The sequence below is a fragment of the Solea senegalensis genome, linkage group LG19 (assembly GCF_019176455.1).
Source record: "Solea senegalensis isolate Sse05_10M linkage group LG19, IFAPA_SoseM_1, whole genome shotgun sequence".
Lineage (NCBI taxonomy): Eukaryota > Metazoa > Chordata > Actinopteri > Pleuronectiformes > Soleidae > Solea > Solea senegalensis.
In genome coordinates, this window is record NC_058038.1 from 1,142,198 (window position 1) to 1,149,785 (window position 7,588).

Below are 7,588 nucleotides of genomic sequence, written 5' to 3' on the forward strand. Positions count from 1 at the left end.
GCAGGGTCACCGCGTCCGTCCGTTCTTGCTGCAGCAGATAGGTTCATGTGGAGTTCGCCTCCCACCTTTATTTTCTTCTTTTTTTTTGGAGGTTTTTTGGCAGTTGGCAAACAACGATTTTGCGCATTACCGCCACCGTCTGGTATGGAGTGTGGATCAAAATGTGGATCTAACTGAACTATTACTTAGAAATTTATAAATAAAAATAAAATGATAATATATATGTATACATATACAGATATACATAAACACAATATTAGTATTATTAACAATAATAATAACTGTAATAATAATGATAATAATTGTTAGAATTATTATAATATTATAATAACAATCTGATCCTTGATATGATATTTTCCTCTTTCCTGCTTCTTTCTGTGCACCTAGCCTCTCCCACATTTCTTTGGATTTTGAAAAAAACATTTTCATTTTCTCTCCTCCTCCTATTGTTTTTGCCACCTTTAGTTTTTATTTTATTGCTAAGTCTATATTAGTATGTCCTGTTGCTGCTCTTGCCACCTGATCTACGATTTAATTTCCTATAACCCCAATGTGTGCTGGTATCCATAAAAATGTAACTGTGAGTCCCATCATTTGAATTCTGTATAGTGTTTGCTGTATTTCTATCTGCTTACAGTTCTGACTGAACTGTAAGCTTGTGAGTGATGAACTTGAGTCTGAGCAGATGATTGTTCTTAGAGGTCGTATTTTCTCCACCCACTGGACTGCTAATGAAATCGCAATAAGTTCTCCTGTGTATACTGACACTGACAGTATCACTTATCCGTTTCAGTTTTTTAATTTGAAACTCGCTTGTATTGAATATGGATTCTGGCTCAACATCTGGAAGTATCCATGGTGCTATTGTTGACAGTGGAACTGTTGGGCTAATGCTGTGTTGGTCCACTGTAAGTTCTGATGCTGTTTGATTAATTGTCCAGCCAAAGCTTTTTTGTTCCCTTTCTCTTTTTCCCAGCATGGTTTTAATGATGATTCTGATTATGACCCTGTGGTCTGGTCCAGTAATATGAGTTCTGAATGCTTCTTAGTTCTAGTGGCATTTCCCCCATTTAGATTTGGAGTGCTGATGTCGGGGTTGTCTTAAAAGCTCCTGTGCATAATCATAAAGACTTAAAGTGTGTCAACTTTTTTGAGATGTGTGCTTGCTGCAGATCCATATACTAGATGTGGCAGAATGGTAGGAGGTGAGGAAAAACCGACAACGCCACCTCAGGGAATTTCACCCCGAGGAAATAACTAAATAAAATCAATAATATAACCCACGTTAGGTATCCCCCTAGACTAAGGGCACAGATTCAAAAAGCACTTGAGATGAGACGTGATTCCAACAATAAGTAAATATTTTATTAACAATCTTTAAAAATACCATTCATAAAAGGACACTATCTTAGTCTTGGTTGGGAACGATGTAGACTACTTGCCCACAACGCTCAGCTTAATAAAAAAAACACAAGGCTGGGCCAGGGCTGGGGGCCTAGTGCGGCTGGAGGAAATCTGAGAAGGAAAAGGGGTCTTAGTATACACCACAGTGATTACCGTACACCATCCGGATGACACCCAAGTGCTGTACAGTCGAGGGACCAATGACGGACACCACCACCGGGGGACCAGCCGCTATCTGCCCCTGCAGCTCCTGCCCGGCACAAAACACAAAAATTATCAGCAGAGTGAACGACACCAGCGCTCACGCACACACACACACACACACACACACCCAAACCCAACTAATACAAAATGGAATAGAATAAATCAAAAATGAACATACACATAAAACAGAGTACAAAGATATAAAACTATAACATGCACAAACACAATCTGAATAATTCACAAGGCACACCAAAATAATCTAATCAAATTAATTGAAAGGAGAAAACATGCAGTAATTCAACAAGAGCTACCAGCGGCCAGAGCATAATGTAGCCAGCTTACCTTCCGACACTGATGTGTTCACCCACAGTGGAGGGAGCACACTTCAGCTCCGCACAGACAATGCAGCAGACTCTGCAAACAACAGAGTGGAAGCGTGACACCACTACCACTCGCCGTAACTTCAACACTATATTCAAGAATCCTACCAGCGTAACCTACTGCACACTAGGGGAGTATGGATCACCGATCTATCCGTCACGGCCACGCCAAACCACGATCTGACTGATCACCGCATCCGGGAGGAGGGTATGACGCACATCACAGGTGCAGTCATCTGCCCACATATATAACAGTGGGCAGCACTGCCCCGCAATTACGCAATGACGCAACGACTGATTCTGTCCGGTGGTTGAGTGCACCCATAAAGAATGCAGGCCACTTCAACTTGCCACATACACAACCATACTCAAACACTGATCTCAGTAATCCATCATATATATAGCCCTTAAAGCATTTCTATCTGCTCCCCATTCCCTAACTAAGCATCTCATTATTAATTAGAGCCATTATTATTAGGGTTCGAGCAACAAGGTTGCAAGAACCCTATTGAAACTGGAAGGATTATTATTATTATTATTATTATTCTTATTATTCCCCCAAATGAATCGCCTTTTTGAGGCCTTTCCCATACCCCAAAACTCACCAATTTTTGTGACCGCATCAATCCTGGTGTAAATTTACGTCTGAAAAAGGTTCGGGGAATGTGCGTCGAAAATTGAATGTGGGAGGGGCCAATAAGTGCGGCGCCACCTGTCCAAATTCACCATGACCAACACAAATATCGCACATGCACGAAATTCGGTACACATGTGTAGTGGGTCAGGATGAAGAAAAAATTACATTATGACCATGATCCAAACCCAACAGGAATTCCGCCATCTTGGGTTGATTGGCGATTTTTTGGCGATTTTGGCGAATTCGCAGCAATGGTATTTGAACTAACTCCTCCTAGAGTTTTCGTGCGATCACCTTCAAACTTGGTGAGGTCCCTGTGGACCAGTTGAGGAGCTCACGGTATCAAAAGTTTTTTCAAATGTCACATGGCGCGCGAGATAGGGGGCGGCAAAGTTCGTGATGATTCTGATGTTTCGCATCAGAAAAACAAAACTCTTATAACTTTGCGATGGAAGGTCCGATCCAAACCAAACTTGCTATGATTGATGATGGGCCATGGCTGAAGACGTCTATGAAAAAACGGTGAAGTTTGAAAACAGCGCCTCCTTGTGGTGAAAGAAAATACACCAAAAAAAAGTTTTTTTACGATTTCGGGAATAACTTTTACACAGATAATCGTACCGCACTCAAAATTGGTGACAACAGTCAAAACACATGGTAGATGATGTGTGATCAATATGACGACGAATCGTTTAACGGTGTTGCCATGGCAACGACGCAAAGTCTGATTTTTGGGACAAAAAATCAAACTGCTACAACTTCGCGAATCCTGGTCCGATCTGAACCAAACTTGCTAGGATTGATGACAGTCCGGCCCTAAAGACGTCTATATGAAAATATTCAATTTCGAAAACAGCGCCCCCTGGTGACAGCAGACAGTATGACAGCTTGTATTTCAATTATCTCCTCCTAGAGCTTTTGTGCGATCACCTTCAAACTTGGTGAGATCAATGTGGACGAGTTGAGCATCAAAAGTTATCAAAAGCTTTTTAAAATATTGTATGGCGTACGAGATAGGGGGCGCCAAAGTTGGAGATAATAATAATTTTTCACAACAGACAATGAAACTCTTATAACTTTGCGACGGAAGGTCTGATCCCAACCAAACTTGCTATAGTTGATGATGGTTAGTTGCTGAAGACGACTGTGTTGCTGAAACGGTACATTTTGAAAACAGCGCCTCCTGGTGGTGGTAGAAAATTCTAAAAAAACAAACTGTTACAACTTTGCCAATCCTGGTCCGATCTGAACCAAACTTGCAAGGATTGATGACAGTCCGGCCCTGAACACGTCTATATGAAAATATTAATTTTCAAATACAGCGCCCCCTGGTGACAGCAGACAGAATTACATTTATAGTTTTTGATGCTGCTCCAACAGGGATTGTTGTATCCACTTGAAACTTAGTATGTGGGACCCCAGACCCTTCCTCAACATGTCCGTAAAAGGTCACCTCCCTACAGGAAGTGGAAGGCCCGAAACAGGAAGTAAAGTCTTACATTGTCCGATTGACACGAAACTAGATATGTGAGTTACGGGACCTTCCCTGAACATGTTTACGGAGACGCCGTTGACCTAACAGGAAGTCGGCCATTTTAAACAGGAAGTGCCCTCTAACTTTGCAGTACATTGTCCGATCTGCACAAAACCTTATATGTGACACCAGCAACCTGTCCTGAGCATGTCTGTAAAAGGTCACCTCCCTACAGGAAGTGGAACGCCCGAAACAGGAAGTAAAGTCTTACATTGTCCGATTGACACAAAACTAGATATGTAAGTTATGGGACCTTCCCTGAACATGTTTCCAGAGACGAACAGGAAGTTGGCCATTTTAAACAGGAAGTGCCCGCCAACTTTGCCGTACGTTGTCCAATTTGCACGAAACCTTATATGTCACACCAGGGACCTGTCCTGAGCATGTCTGCAAAAGATGACCTCCCAACATGAAGTGGAATGCCCGAAACAGGAAGTAAACTCTAAGATTGTCCGATCTGCAAAAAACTTGATATGTAAGACAAGGGAACTTCCCTGAACACGTTTACGGACGCGCATTTGACCGAACAGGAAGTCGGCCATTTTAAACAGGAAGTGCCCTACAACTTTGCCATACGTTGCCGATCCCCCCCGAAAGTTGGATCGACATGTGCGGGGACGCCGCTGAAAATAACTAGTACTGAAAATAACTAGTACCGCGCGCGGTGAATGAACGGGTGAGAGCGCGAGGTGCGCGGGGAGCCGTGGCACACGGCGACTCGCGCGGGTTGGCTCGAACCCGTTCAGAACCGCGCGCGGTACTAGTTATTATTATTATTATTCCTCTAAATGAATCGCCTTTTTGAGGCCTTTCCCATACACGGAAACTCACCAATTTTTGCGAGTGCATCAAACCTGGTGTAAATTTACGTCTGATAGTAGTTCGGGGTCACTGCGTACAAAATTAAAAGTGAGCGGGGCTTACGAAAATGAAAAACAGCTTTCATCAGGCCGATTTTTCTCGTGTTTCACGTACATGCACGAAAGTCGGTACACATGTTAAGCATGTCAGGACGGTCCAAAAAGTCCGCGCTAGCGCGGCTGTAAGTCCTACAGGAAGGCCGCCATCTTGGGTTGAACGGCCATTTTTGGCCTATTTTGGCCATTTCGCAGCAATGGTATGTGAACGAACTTGTCCCAGAGCTTACATGGGATCATGTTCAAACTTGGTGAGGTCACTGTGGACAAGTTGAGGATCTAAAGTGCCTGAAAACTTTTTAATAAGTATCATGGCGTACGAGAAAGGGGGCGTCAAAGTTGGTGAAAATTTAAGATTTTCGCCACAGGCAACAAAACTCTTATAACTTTGCGATGGAAGGTCCGATCTTAACCAAACTTGTGGCGATTGATGATGGGCCCTTGCTGAAGAGGCCTATGCAAAAACTGGCAAGTTTGTAAACATCGCCTCCTGGTGGTGGCAGAAAATAAAAAAAAAAAGTTACTTTTACAATTTCGGGAATAACTTTTACAGAGATTATCGTATCAAACTCAAAATTGGTAAAAATCACCCAAAACACAAGGTAGCTGATGCATGCTCAATATGATGGCGTAGAGTTACATGATGTTGCCATGGTAATGATGCAAAGTCGGATTTTTGCGACAAAAAAACAAACTGCTACAACTTTGCGAATCCTAGTCCAATCTGAACCAAACTTGCTAGGATTGATGATAGTCCAGCCCTGAAGACGTCTATATTAAAATATTCACTTTCAAAAACAGCACCCCCTGGTGACGGAGACAATATGACCTCTGGTATTTGAAGGAATTAATCCTAGAGTTCTTGTGCGATCACCTTTAAACTCGGTGAGGTCACTGTGAACCAGTTGAGGAGCTTAAGTTATCAAAAGTTTTTAAAAATGTCTCATGGTGTACGAGATAGGGGGCGCCAAAGTGGGTGTAAATTCCTATTTTTCACAACAAAAAGCAAAACTCTTATAACTTTGCGATGGAAGATCCAATCCCAACCAAACTTCCTATGATTGATAATGGGTAGTTGCTGAAGGCTACTATATTGCCGAAAACAATACATTTTGAAAACAGCGCCTCCTGGTGGTGGTAGAAAATACTACAAAAAAAAAACTGTTACAACTTTGCCAATCCTGGTCCAATCTGAACCAAACTTGCTAGGATTGTTGATAGTCTGGCCCTGAACAAACCTATGTGAAAATATTTCAAGTCAAAATCAGCGCCCCCGGGTGAAAGTGGACGGGCCAAAAAACTGCTCCACCCCCTAAAACCTGTGGTCCTGAGGAGCACGTTTAATGTACATGCACAAAACTTGGTACACGCGTTCCTTAGGTCACGCCGGTCAAAAAAGTCAGCGTAGCCTATGCTCTAAAACGAACAGGAAAGCCGCCATCTTTGATTGAAAGTAAATGCTTTGCTGATTTTGGCCATTTTGCACCAATGATATTTGAACAGATTTGTCCTAGAACTTTCATGGGATCACCTTCAAACTTGGTGAGGTCACTTTGGACAAGTTGAGGATCCAAAGGTATCAAAATCTTTTCAATAGGTATTATGGCGTAAGAGTAAGGGGCCGGCAAAGTTGGCGAAAATTTTAATGTTTCGCCACAGGCAACAAAACTCTTATAACTTTGCGATAGAAGGTCACATCCCAACCAAATTACCTAGGGTTGATGATGGACCTTTGCTGAATAAGTCTGTGGAAAAACTGTACATTTTTAGCACAGCGCCTTCTTGTGGTAACAGAAAATCCAAAAAATAAACATTTCGGTAATAACTTTTACAGAGTTAATCGTATCAAACTCAAAAATTGGGAAAACATTCAAAACACATGGTCGATTATGCGTGCTTTATATGATAACAAATCGTTCAACGGTGTTGCCACAGCAACACTGCAAAGTCAGATATTTGTGACAAAAACAAACTGCTACAACTTTACGAATCCGAGTCCGATCTGAACCAAACTTGCTCTGATTGATGATAATCTGGCCCTGAAGACGCCTATATGAAAATATTCTCTTTCAAAAACAGCGCCCCCTGGTGACAGCAGACACTATGACACCTGATATTTGAATGAACTAATCCTAGAGTTTTTATGCTATCACCTTGAAAGTTGGTGAGGTCACTGTGAACAAGTTGCTGAGCATAAGTTCCTGAAAGCTTTTTAAAATATCGCTCGGTGTACGAGATAGGGGGCGCCAAAGTTGGTGTTCATTCATATTTTTCACAACAAAAGGTGAAACTCTTACAACCCGTAAAACTTGTCCTCCTGAGGAGCACGTTGAATGTAGATGCACGGAACTTGGTACTCACGCGTTCCTTAGGTCCAGACGGTCAAAAAAGTCAGCGTAGCCGAAGCTCTAAAACGAACAGGAAAGCCGCCATCTTGGATTGAAAGTACATTTTTTGCAGATTTTTGCCATTTCACACCAATGGTATGTGAACGCACTTGTCATAGAGCTTT